At 43.0% G+C, this 13,318-nt stretch overlaps 1 long non-coding RNA gene across 1 annotated transcript; it reads right to left on the bottom strand.

The window, feature by feature from the left end:
- Nucleotides 1–990: 990 nt before the first annotated feature.
- On the bottom strand, nucleotides 991–3,841 carry LOC123509214. Its single transcript, XR_006676170.1, has 4 exons — nucleotides 3,704–3,841; nucleotides 3,048–3,317; nucleotides 2,361–2,433; nucleotides 991–2,002 (listed from the first exon to the last, which is right to left on the bottom strand). It is a non-coding gene; the product is annotated as an uncharacterized LOC123509214 (long non-coding RNA).
- Between the last annotated feature and the right edge of the window lie 9,477 nt (nucleotides 3,842–13,318).

Genomic DNA, 13,318 nt, shown 5'->3' with positions numbered 1-13,318 from the left:
TTATTATCATTAGAGAGAGAGAGAGAGAGAGAGAATATAGTGTTGTACCATGATGACAGATGACAGCCTCGCCCATATCTCCCTTAAGTCAGGGCGCCGGAAGGCTTCAAGACCTGAAGGTGCGAAATATTTCGTTAATCTCCTATCACTGGATCCACCACCATCACCACCACCACAACCGTGTGGAGGAGGAAGTGAAAGACTACAGAGAATTCTATACTTGCTACGTGAATGGAAAAAAAAAAAAAAGGATAGAACGACGAACAAACAAATAAAACAGAAAGGAAAGGAACACACACACACACACACACACACACACACACACACACACACACACACACACACACACAGTCCTATATTCATACAGGAGAGTGTGGGCCCAGCGCGCAAACCACTACAACACGGTGTGTGTGTGTGTGTGTGTGTGTGTGTGTGTGTGTGTGTGTGTGTGTGTCTTATATTATGATGGTCGATTTGACGTGTATAAACTTGAATAATTATAAAAGACAAAATAAACGAATAACTGATTATTTCTCTACGTATATAAAGATGAAAAAGAGATATGCGAAGATGAGACGAGGAAGTATGGCAGAAGAATATAAGGAAGAAGAGGAAGAAAAAAAAACTATATATATATATATATATATATATATATATATATATATATATATATATATATATATATATATATATATATATATATATAACCCTGTCCATCAATCTCAGTAGCGAGTAGTATTGGCTGACAAATTTCAGCCTTCTTCATCCAGTAAATGAATACTGAGAAAAGTGGATAAATAGGATGTCTTTCTTTTTTAGGATCCTGGTCTCTTTCACTTACAAATCTTTGTTTTCAATTTTTCACAATGTTTTATCACAATATAATTTCTTTCGGCACATTTAAATGTCCATCTATGATCAAATTTGAATTTAACAAACACCCTTGTAGACGTGTAGGTGATAAGAAAAATCGTATATGCATATATTAGTATTCATTAATAGAAAATAAATAAAGGCAAAATATACAATCAAATAAATTTATTTGCACAATACTCAAAACGAAATAAAAATTACTTTATTTTTGCACCGCAAGTATTAGTGTCGAACACATAAAACAGACACTTCTCTTCCACTAGTAGTGTGAGGACCACTCTTATTGTAAACTATTATGTCCAGACATTGTCACAAGTTTCATGGAAACGAATTACGATTGATGAAACTCGTAACGACGTCTGGACATAGTTTACAATAACTGTGCTCCTCACATTGCTAGTGGAGGAAAAATTTATATTTCATATGTCCGCAACTTTACATATCCTGCTGTCACACACACACACACACACACACACACACACACACACACACACACACACACACACACATACACACACACACAGACATTCAAATAGGTGCATACACATTAGCGAATGAACGCGCAATAAGTTTGATGTTGATATGCGTCCTGCTGCATAACGTTCCCATAAATAAGGCAAATATTTTTCCTTGTATACACCTTGATTTCTTCCTTTGAATTTTTACAATTTTTTTTTTCTCAGACACCGAACGCATCTGCAGGTTTAATGATTTGGCTTCCTCGTGCAGGAATTTTACGAGTTAGTAAACTGTGGGTGATTCATAAGTAATTTTCCCATTTATTTTTCTGTGCCACCCTTCAGTATTATTATTTGTGCGGATGGTCTGGTCATATACACTCCATGACTCTGGAGGTGCCACAGCTGGCCTTGATGTACTTGACAAGGCCTCTCAGTAATGAAGAAGAAGCCTGGCTTTCCAAGGAAAGAAAGGCTTCCCTGATATGGTCAGCAGGGAGGAAGGGGAGTGCCAAACACATTTTTATTATATCTGTGAACCCCTTCGTGGCGCAGATGTGCGGTTCTCAGACCGAGATCACAGGCCTTCCTCCACACAGCCTGGCACCACTGGAATGCGCAACTCATCATCGTGGCTTGTGGGAAAACTCTCCTCATGGCGTGCCAAATTCCTGAAATAATGAACAAGTTTTATATGAGAAGATAAGACTAGCCAAGGAATACAAAATGTATGTAAAAGAGCTTAATTTTGATATCCAAAAAATAGTGTTTAAAATTACAAAGCGGATGGTTGAATTTTCTATGGATATACTTACATGTATCAATTGTTCAGGCATGTCATTGAAAATAATAGTGAAAATATGGAGAATGTAATATCTTTGACAATGCTAAGAGAATGAAAAGTTCCATTCTGTTAAAAGAAAATCATGTAGTTGTCATTGTTGGTATTTGTTATTTCTTCATATTTTTGTTAATGCGCTGATAAATATATTTGCAGATGCATAAATAAAATGGATACAAATTTCATACCTCTTTCGAAATCGGCAACACAGCTCACAACGGCGGGTTCCACGGGTAATTTTCGCGTGATGCTCTTGAGAACCTGAGGATAATACAGTATGGTAAATTTATGCTGCTATTTATTGCATCAGTGAAAGTAGCAACATTATGAGAATCAGAAACATAAATGCAATGCATTGTCTATATACAACATCGGAACTTTAGGATGTCTATATACTGCCTTGTCTCTCTGTAGTGTGCCCAGTCTGTTCCCAGGGTAGTCATACAGAGGAGGGGAACTCAAACCCTCTCGTCCTGCGTTTTAAATCACAGTGAGTTTCCCTTTTCTTACTCTTTGGCTGAAAAGACTCCTTGCCTTTCCCTAAAGAGGCCTATTATTATTACAACAACAACAACAACAACAACAACAACTACAACTACTACTATTACTACTACTATTACTACTACTACTACTACTACTACTGTTGTTGCTACTGCTACTACTACTAATAATAATAATGATAATAATAATGATGGTGATGATGATGATAATAATGATAATAATAATAGTAATAATAAGAAGTAAAACTTGTTGTGAGAGGAAAACAAAGACAAAGAAGAAGAAGAAGAAGAAATAAACTTCATACCATAGGTACTACAAGTTGCTATACATTTTTGTTATCTTAGCGACACAAAAGTATAAGTTTACGTTATTACCTTTTTGTAGTCTTTCTTACGGCGTCTAGACATTAATACAAATGCTAAAGGCACTTGCTTTGTGTCACTCCCTCTCCTCAGAAAGGCATGTATGGACAGGAGCTGCCGAAATGGTTCCCTTACGATTTTAAATGCGGCATCTATGTACCATTTCTTTGCCTTGGACAGCACATCTAATTGCTCAGGTGTAGAAAATAGAAGGTGCCGCTGACCACAAACTGTCCTTATGTCATCCACAAGGAATTCATCAGGGATGAAGTTTACAGCAAGCTGTTGATAAAAATAAATAAATGAATAAATAAAAAAATAAATAAGTATATGAAATATGCACACTTCTTATAAAATAGTCTTTTTACGTAACAAATTGTACAAAATTGTACATGCTAAAAGTCTCGTACAACAAACATTTTCGTATTAGTGATAGACTCACTAAAAAAAGATAAATGTATTTCTACAATCTGCTCAGCTTTTTATGTGTAAAAATAAGTATGGGAAGACGATGATGCATTTTGAATGCTGAAAATGGCTGAGCTACATGCTTGCATTATGTCAACTAATATTCATATAACTATAAGTATGTAACTGAATAACAGTGAGTATTGTTATATAATGAAAACACTATGGTTATTATTCACTGACTACCTCAAACTGCAAACCTTTGGGGTTCTCCGGACGTAGTCTCTACCGCGCGCGGTTCACTCTGCACACGGTTGGCTGGTGTAGCAGTAGGAAGTGGAACGTCCATGGAACGCCCAAGTTATCGTACCAACGCATGCGCAGTTGAACGCGTCAACTGCTGATATCTGTAAACGCGTCTGGCTCCGTGAAAGTTAATCATGGAAAAAGTATTAGGCTATACGCTTAGTCTATAATATAAGGCAAAAGCCTTTACCTATTACTTATAATTGTAATAATAATAATTATTATTATTATTATTACTATTATAATTATTATTATTATTATTATTATTATTATTATTATTATTATTATTATTATCATCAATTATTATTATTATTATTTATTATCATTATTATTATTATTATTATTATTATTATTATTATTATTATTATTATTTATTATATTATTATTGTTATTATTAATGTTATCATTGTTGTTGCAACAATATCCATCATCATCGTTTTGCTAAAATTAAGGTTTAGGTGAAAATGTTGCACTCAGATAATTTATCTCCACGATATAAACGACACTTAGTAAGGAAGTGAAAGTCTAGGTAGAAACCATATAGGTAAATCCTATGTAGTCAAAGAACTATCTTAACAGTGCACTTACCCAGTTCAGCAACAAGGAGAATAATTTATCGTGGATAAAGTTGTAAAATTATTACTAATGTATTATGTATTATACACCAACCTTTTTACAATGAAAATAAAAATTGCTTCGGCTAGTATATGGAAGACAGTTTTCCAAATCTAAAATACGAATTCACTGGAAACATATCTTTTTTATTGAAAGTATGAAATCTGGTGGAAGACATGCGCTGCTCCCGCGTCCTACTTGAATCATGCGCCTGGCAGAGCTACCACTGTCCACGCAAGAGCAGTTGGTGCGTTCCATGGACATTCCACTTTCTACTGCTACACTGGCACAGGGAGGGAAGGAGTCAGCTGATAACCTCTGCCAGCATGACTTAGTCTACAATACACGAAGCGGACTGGTATATGGACTCCTTGGCCCTCTCCTTCACCTGAAGAAGTGGAGTGGACGAGCTCCAATATTTCAAGCTGCTACTATGCACGTGTGCGTCGTCTGGCCCCAGCACTTTCTCTGAAGCTTTGTGAGTTGTGCTGGGTCAGTTTGTCGTATTGGATTTTGGGTAATGCCGAACTTAGCCGCTGTAGGTTTGGAAAAGTAATATACTCTGGCAAAACCCCCCTCAACCCTGAATCTGATCTTGGCGCATGCGCACTAGGGTTGTGTGACGTCACTAAGCACTAGTCCTAATAAGCACCATTTACACCACACCACAAAATGGCTACTGCACCAGTGCGGTCGTTGGCTGACCTGCGCACAATGGACCGTAGTAAGCTCAAATCAATGAATTAAGACGCCTTAATTGATATACTGCTAACCGCAATATAAGATGATGCCCAATCCCAAACCAAGGATGAACAACTAAACAAGATTGCAAATGATGTTGCTGAGCTGAAGCAAATGTTGGTGTCGCCCAACGGTCCCATTGGCAAAAAGTTTGCTGAAATGCAAAAACAGATAAAGAAGCACAAACTATTCTACAGCAACAACGTTTCCTTGAGGAATTGGATCAACGTGATCGTGAAACCAGGCTGGCGGTGTTGGGAGTTCCAGAGGAAGGAGATGGATGGATGGATTTTGTTTAGGCGCCTCAACATCTGAGGTCATATGGCGCCGTTACAAAAAGGTAAAAAGAAAATATGAAAGAAAAGGAAACAAAGGGATTAAAAACTATAATAGTAAAAACATCGTAAAAAAACTAACTAAAAGCAATATAAAGTTATGCAATTAAAAGTATCTAAAATAGAGAAACAAATAAGTAAATACAATAAAATTAAATAAAATTCACATATTTGGGAGAAGGCCTGCTTCTCCCAAAAAAAATTAAAACATCATGGCCTTGGGCCAGGCACTCTGGCCCAAGGACCTTTGAGATATAATAGACACCGCTATCTCTACCGCGACAACGGTAGAGGTAGCGGTGTCTTGAATCAGTCAAACTAGGGCACTCCACTAGTAGGTGCCGCACCGTAAGAGGCACCAAGCAATCATCACAGTAAGGTTGAGGGTCCCTGGTCAGGAGGTACCTTTGTGTAAGGTACGTGTGACCTATACGAAGTCGCGCCAATAAAGTCTGTGCACGGCGATCCCGGACATGGGTGTAAGTCCACTGAGGGAGTGTGGAAGTAGTAATCTCTCCCATTTTTGAGGTTGCAACCCCCGTTAGCCATCTCCTCTGCCAAAGTGCAGCAACTGCCTCACGAATTACAGGAAATACATCTCGGAACGGAATAGGGGCAAGAGATGGAGCGCGACTTGCTGCCTCTTTAGCGAGGCGGTCTGCGTGTTCATTCCCTGGAACACCAACGTGACCAGGGACCCAACAGAACCCAACACGATATCCTCTTCTGGTAAGTAGGTATAGCCACTCCAGGGCTGATAAAACCAGAGGATTAAGGAGACAGTGCAAGAGAGAGCAGTAAGAGCACTGCGACAGTCACTAAAAATTGTAAAAGACGAAACCGGGAGAGTAAAATAATCTGTAAAGCTAAAACTATGGCAGACAGCTCCGCAGTAAAGACGGAGGCTACCGAAGGAAGGCTGCCACACCGATAAAAAGAGGGGAAAACTACACTAAACCCGACGCCTGCGTCGGATTTGGAACCATCAGTAAAAATAGGAGTGTCATTAGAATGGATAAAAAAAGTGTTCTAAAACCGAGTGTGCGACAGAGCTGGCAGAAAATCCTTCTTGCCATCCGTGGCAGGAGGGCATAATGAGATAACTGGAAGTTGCCAATAACCAACTCGCGGGAGACGGAAAGAGTACACAGGAGTGGGGTCGATAGATAACTCCGCCATGAGATTTGCAACTCTAAGGCCAAAAGGTTTAGGGAGACTCGGTCGAGTGACATACGCCTGCGAGCGCGAGTCCCGCAATATTGACAGACAGGGGACAGAATCAGGAAGACGGTGGGTGCGAAACCAACACCGGAGCATCGAAGACTGGCGCCGGAGGTCGAGCGGCCAGAAACCAGCATCCACTAGAAGGCTAGGTATTGGAGATGTCCGAAATGCACCCGTAGCCAAGCGGACCTCAGCATGATGCACGGAGTCAAGCACGCGTAGCCGTGCATCCGTTGCAAATAAGTAGATCTCACAGCCGTATTCCAACTTTGGGAGTATGAGTGTACGGTGAAGCAGCAGCAAAGTGTCCCTGTCCGCACCCCAAGAGGTGTGACTTAAAACCCGAAGAAGGGATAATGCCTGCCGACAAGACACCTTAAGAGAACGGAAATGGAGAACCCAGGTGAGACGGTTGTCAAACAAAAGGCCAAGATATCGAGTCGCCTCCACGCATGAGAGGCGTCTATTGGCGAGGTATAAATCCGGGTCTGGATGGACACCACGGTTGCGACAAAAATGCATGGCTACGGTCTTCGAGGTGGAGAATCGAAAACCGTTCATGTTGGCCCAACTGGACACCCTATTGATCGCCAGTTGGAGCTTGCGCTCAATCAGTGACATCCTAGCAGCAGCAAATGAAATACATAAATCGTCAACATATAAGGAGCTGTGAATGCCATCTGGGAGAGTATCAATAACACCATTTATGGCGACTGCAAATAATGTAACACTAAGAATACTTCCCTGTGGAACGCCATCATTTAGAGCAGTAGCCTCAGAGAGAACACTCCCCACACGAACCCGTAAAAAACGTCTGGATAAAAACTGCTGGATAAAAAGAGGAAGGTGGCCACGAAGGCCAAAATTAAATAAAGACTGTAAAATACCATGACACCAAGCCGTGTCGTAGGCCTTCTCCAGGTCAAAAAACACTGTTACTTGATGGTGGTGATTAGCGAAGGCCTCACAAATGGAAGACTCTAGGGATAAAAGAGCATCAGTAGTAGACCTCATCTTTCGGAAGCCGTACTGTACCGATGACAAGTACTTCCCCCTCTCCAAGTACCACATGAGTCTTACATTTACCATCTTTTCTAAAACTTTACAAATGCAGGATGTCAAAGATATAGGACGGTAGTTCGTAGCCTGGAGATTATCTTTCCCAGGCTTCGGAAATGGGAGAACCACTGCCACAGCCCAAGAAGATGGAAAGTCACCGGTATGCCAAATCATATTATAAAGATTTAAAAGAAAGTTAAAAGCACTGTCAGACATGTGGCGCAAGAAGGCATAAGGTATATCATCTGGCCCAGGAGAAGAGTCGTGACACTGGGACAAAGCAGTCCGCAACTCGGAAGCAGAGAAAGGGACATTATAAGACTCCTCCAGCGGAAGAAAAGTTTATGCCGAGAGATTCCATTCTCTGGCGGTGACGTGCGCCCGGGGCTGCAGGATGCCTCCGGGAAACACTGGCAAAGTGCTCCGCGAAGAGGTCGGCGACAGTCCTAGGGTCTGCCACCGTTCGCCCAGCAGACAACAAAATTGGTGGGGAAGGAGCAGAATACTTCCCAGCAATTCGGCGGACTTTGTTGAAGACATCCGTAAGAGGGGTGCGGACGTTTATGGAAGAGACATAGGCTTTCCACGAGGCTCTTTGTGCCTCTTTCAAAACGCGGCGGGCCCGAGCTCGGCAGCGCCGAAAAGCTTCCAGGCACTGCGGGTCCCCACGATGTCGCCGGAGACGAGAGAAAGCTGCCCGTTTCTCTTTCACCGCTGCAGTGCATGCTGCGTTCCACCAAGGAACGGGACGCTTAGTAAAGCGACCTGACGTCCTAGGGATTGTCTGAAGCGCTAAAGAAATAAAAAATCGGTAAAATAATCAACAGCCTCAGCACAAGTAGAAAAGTCAGCCAGCGGACGGATAAAAGAGCTAAGGTCTGTGAATCGACGCCAATCTGCCTTGTCTAAAACCCAGCGTGGGGCCGGGACTGTGGCTCAGAGTTCACAGATTCCAATAAAATCGGAAAGTGGTCACTACCGTGTAAATCCGGTAGGACTCGCCAATTAAAATCAAGGAAAGAATTAGATGTACAAAGAGAAAGATCGATAGCTGTAAAAGTCCCAGTAGGACTGTGGAAATGTGTAACATCCCAGAATTTAAAATCTCCAATCCCTCATCCTCAATAAAAGAACCGATTAAAACCCCACGAGGATTACTAGCACCTTCATCCCACAATGGGTGACGGCCGTTAAAATCTCCCAACAAAGAAAAGGCGGAGTCAGCTGACGCACCAGGCCGTCAAGCTCACCCCTGGAGACAGGAAGCCGAGGAGGAGATATAAACTGCAAATGGTGTACAGTCGTCCCATAAAGACCTTAACAGCAACCACCTGAAGGGAGAGTTAAGTTGTAACGGGATAACAGGTATATCCTGACGGACTAGAATAGCTGTGCCACCGTGGTGGCCCTGGTCAGGGAAAGGAGTACTAAAAAGGCACGATAGCCAGGAGGACTAGAATAAGTACTATCACCTAGCATAGTCTCTTGTAGAGCTACACAGGCTGGAGAGAACTCCGACAGCAAAGCTCGGAGTTCCCCACGAGGCGCGAAGGCCTCTACAGTTCCACTGTAGAAGCTTGAAGATGACTATTTGGGTGCAGTGGACGGGCGAGCCTTTTGAAGGCTGCCCGTGACTGACCTGACTAGAAATAATCAAACGACGAGAAGACACCGGGAGTTGTGATGTTCCGGGTCGTTGGACCGCTGCCTTTCGGCTTACCGGTGAGTGATGCGAACCATCATCACACCTACCGGTCCTCGGAGGACGAGGGTCAGGCTGGACTGCACTTTTGACACAGTTGGTCCACGAGGGGCGGCTGTGACAATATCATCGGACGTCTCCATGCAAAGACCGTCCTCATCACAAGAAGCCCGATCTGAGACGGAGGATGTCACAGAAGGCTGGACAGAAACTACTGGAGCTACCCTTGCAGAGCGGTCCCTGGAGGACTCACGAGCGTGTGCACCGGGAGAAACCTTAGATTGCTTAGGCTGAGCTAAATCTATCGACTCCGCAGAGCCGCGGTGCCGTTTGGTCATGCCCTTCAAAGGCTTAGGCGATGGAGGAGGCAAATGGACATCAACTACATGGGTAAGTTTGGTCAAGTCCGTATTATTCTCGTCGCTTCTTACAGGTGACTCAACTGAGTCATCGGACAAAAGGGCAAACCTATTGGCCAAATGAACAGGACCACCCGCCCCAACAGAACAAGAGGTAGCAGGAGGAGTTGTCTTCGGACCGGCAGACTCAGCCGAAGAGCGAGCGGCCAATGAAGCATAGGATGTCGCACCAGTACCGTCCTTCTGGCGGTAGAGGAGTTCACGGCGGGCGCTACCGAGGCTGATAAATTGACTATTGGCAAGCTGTAGAATGTCCTGCTCCAGGCGATACCTGGGGCATTGCCTGGAACGTACCTGGTGAGCATCACGGCAATGGAAACAATAAGCTGCACCATTGCAATGCTCCTCTGAATGTGAGTCTAGTGCAGAGCAATTACCACATCGGGAAGCTTCCTTACACGAGCTTTTGCCGTGACCGTAGCCATAGCATGAGAAGCACTGAAGAGGGCGAGAAACAAAACACCTTACCCTAAGGTTGATAGGACCGATATTAATACGGTCAGGAAGGGTGGAACCAAAATATGTGAGAAGGACCATGTTGGAGGAGTTCCTCATCTTAGTCACCTTTTGCACAGAAGTAGGACACATTGCTAGTATTTCCTCCTCTGGAAATTCATAAAGGTCTTGACTATAAACACAACCTTTGCTATAATTAAAGATAGGATGAGCCTTAACAGTCTCAAACATGCTGTCAGAAGAGCTTGGGAGATGTTGCAACATCCTCGCTTGCGTAAGATCTTTTGCTTGCACAAGCACCCCTTCCATATTTCTTGAGATTCCCTCAGGAATCGTGCCGATTTCTTTGGACAGGTACCGGGAGGCATGAATGAAATTCCCACGCCCATTTCTATAGTACGCCACAAACCAACGTGGAGGCGGGATCTGGCGGACTGCTGGAACTGAATTCTCTAAATAGTTTTCAAAAACATTTGGGATGTAATCCATGTCACTGTCTGAAATATTACGTGACTGGAGAAATTCAGTTTTAAAGCCATGGCTACATGTTCATAAGCTAAACGGGCTTCATCACATGACATAAACGTCACATAGCAGCGGTTAGAAGGAAAGTCCTTTTCATAAACCAGTCGAATGCGTAGAACCGTGCCATACACCTTGAGAAGTGAGTGCAAGGCGTGGTAGGAAAATGATGGATTAACATTTACCATCAAAAGAGAGTCATATGCAGCAGAAACGCGACCCTCAGAAGAACTCCCAGAACAGGAGACTGCTGTGGGAGGCCCTTGTGGAGGGGAATCCTCCTTCCCACTCAGACCTGAAGATGACGTCTCGTGGGCCAGGTCAGCCACCTCACGAGAACCTGAAGATTTTTTGTGTTTTCCCATATAAAAAAAGTTACACAAAAATTGGCTCCAGGGCAAGGGAAACCACCTACTGGGACTACAATGGGAGGGAGCGCTGGCTGCCGTGGACGGGGTACCTCGTCCCCATGCGGACCAGTCGTTATGAAAAAGGCCCCACATGCTACGAATGTTTGTCCACGACAGAGCTGAGACCCCTCCCAAAGCATCCCAGCCTGGACACCCAACCATCCAGCACAGGACGGCCCCTATTGGGCGATCGATCCCTCCAGCGGGTGGCTCCGCTGGTCCACTGGCAGCCTACGTAGGAACCATTTAGTCTGGCCCCTCACTGGCGACCTTACTAGCATGGGTAGCCCTCTCCCCTCGAAAGGGCAGAGCAGGGCCTAAGCCCCTCTAGCCTAGCTCGCCAGGTCACAGGGGCACGCAAGCCCCCACCACGACAAGGCGGTTCCCATCTGGGGGTTAGATAGATAGATAGATAGATAGATAGATAGATAGATAGATATATATATATATATATATATATATATATATATATATATATATATATATATATATATATATATATATATATATATATACAGGTAGTTCTCGTTTTGTGCGAGATATGGGTTCCTACAGGCTTCGCACAAACTGAAATCGCACAAAAAAAAACAATGGATAATAGGGGGATGCGGGTTTTGGCCCAAAAAACTTCTATTTTTTAACGAAAAACACATTTATTACGAGATACGTCGGCTACTCTGAGCGAACCGGGCGTCAGAGACGTATGAGATACGTCGGCGAGCTTTCTCGTGTTTTCGGAGGTATTGCGTCCTCAAAACCTACCATTATACTGCCATCATGCACTGTAGACATTGCTCATGCTGCCTCCTCGTCCCTGCTAACATGAATGCTTCCTGTATTTAATTATTACAATTCTGAACTTTAGCAGTTTCTGCTGCCTTCAGCTAGGTGTAGCGGGAAACTGACGCCTCAACTCAACTAATATGAACAAAGCGTAGTTTCCATTACTTACTCTTACTATTTTAGTTGTTTTTGGTAACTGTTATATTGAGGTGGTGAAAACTTTGTATGACATAAATAAGAATTTTCCAACCGCTTTGTTATAAGGAAAAATAAGTACATATTTGCACCGTGAAAGGCAACACTCCCTCGCGATATCTCGTGTCTATTTTTATCCACAAACACTCCCAAACAGCAAAACATGACATGTTGTTTTTCTTTCAACTCAGGAACGATATTATGCATGTGTCCAACTCGGGGATCGACTGGTGAAAAATGAGGAAGGCTTTGCTAAGTCGCTAACCTTAGCGCAAAATATCTCGCACCAATTAATACCACTTCCAGTCAGTTCTGGGAGGAATGACTGTCTTTTTCATTTGTTTCACATCATTTAAGACTGGTTTAGCAAAAAAAAAAAAATCCATGATGTGGCCAGCACTGGCGAAATCACAAAGTCTCAGATCTGCTGACACTGTTTTTTTTTTTTTTTTTTTTACGAAGGGAAGAGGGCCAGCCAAGGGCAAAAAAAAGAAAGTTAGAAAAAAAGCCCACTTGTGCGCTGGCTCTCCAGAGTACAAAAAGTGCCAAAACCGTCAGCCAGAATTAGGGGAGCAAATGCCTCGATACCTCCCTCTTAAAAGAAGACAAGTTGTAGGAATTTGGAAATACAGATGCAGGGAGGGAGTTCCAGAGTTTACCAGTGAAAGGGATGAATGATTGAGCGTACTGGTTAACTCTTGCATTAGTGAGTTGGACAGAATAAGGATGAGAGGAAGAAGAAAGCCTTGTGCAGCGTTGCCGCAGGAGGAGGGAAGGCATGCAGTTAGCAAGATCAGTAGAACAGTTTCCATGAAAATAGCGATAAAATATAGAAAGGGATGCAACATTTCGGCGGTGAGAAAGAAAGTATGGGTTAAAAGTGTTACCTCCCCATTGGATTGTTACCATAACTGCCTTGTTTAGAGTGCCGTCTTTATGACAGGTTGTTATCTAGGAGCGTGGCAGATGGCTAAAATGTTCATGGTGTTTAAGCGGGGTGTTAAGACGTGCGTAAATAATTATCAGGGTATAAGTGTTATTGATAGTATGGCCAAGCTATTTGATATGGTTCTGTGTGCCACGCTTCACCGTTGGTTTGTACCTTACC

The sequence above is a fragment of the Portunus trituberculatus genome, chromosome 3 (genome assembly GCF_017591435.1).
Source record: "Portunus trituberculatus isolate SZX2019 chromosome 3, ASM1759143v1, whole genome shotgun sequence".
Lineage (NCBI taxonomy): Eukaryota > Metazoa > Arthropoda > Malacostraca > Decapoda > Portunidae > Portunus > Portunus trituberculatus.
The sequence above is the reverse complement of the archived record's forward strand: the minus strand, read 5'-3'. Positions and strand labels throughout refer to the sequence as shown.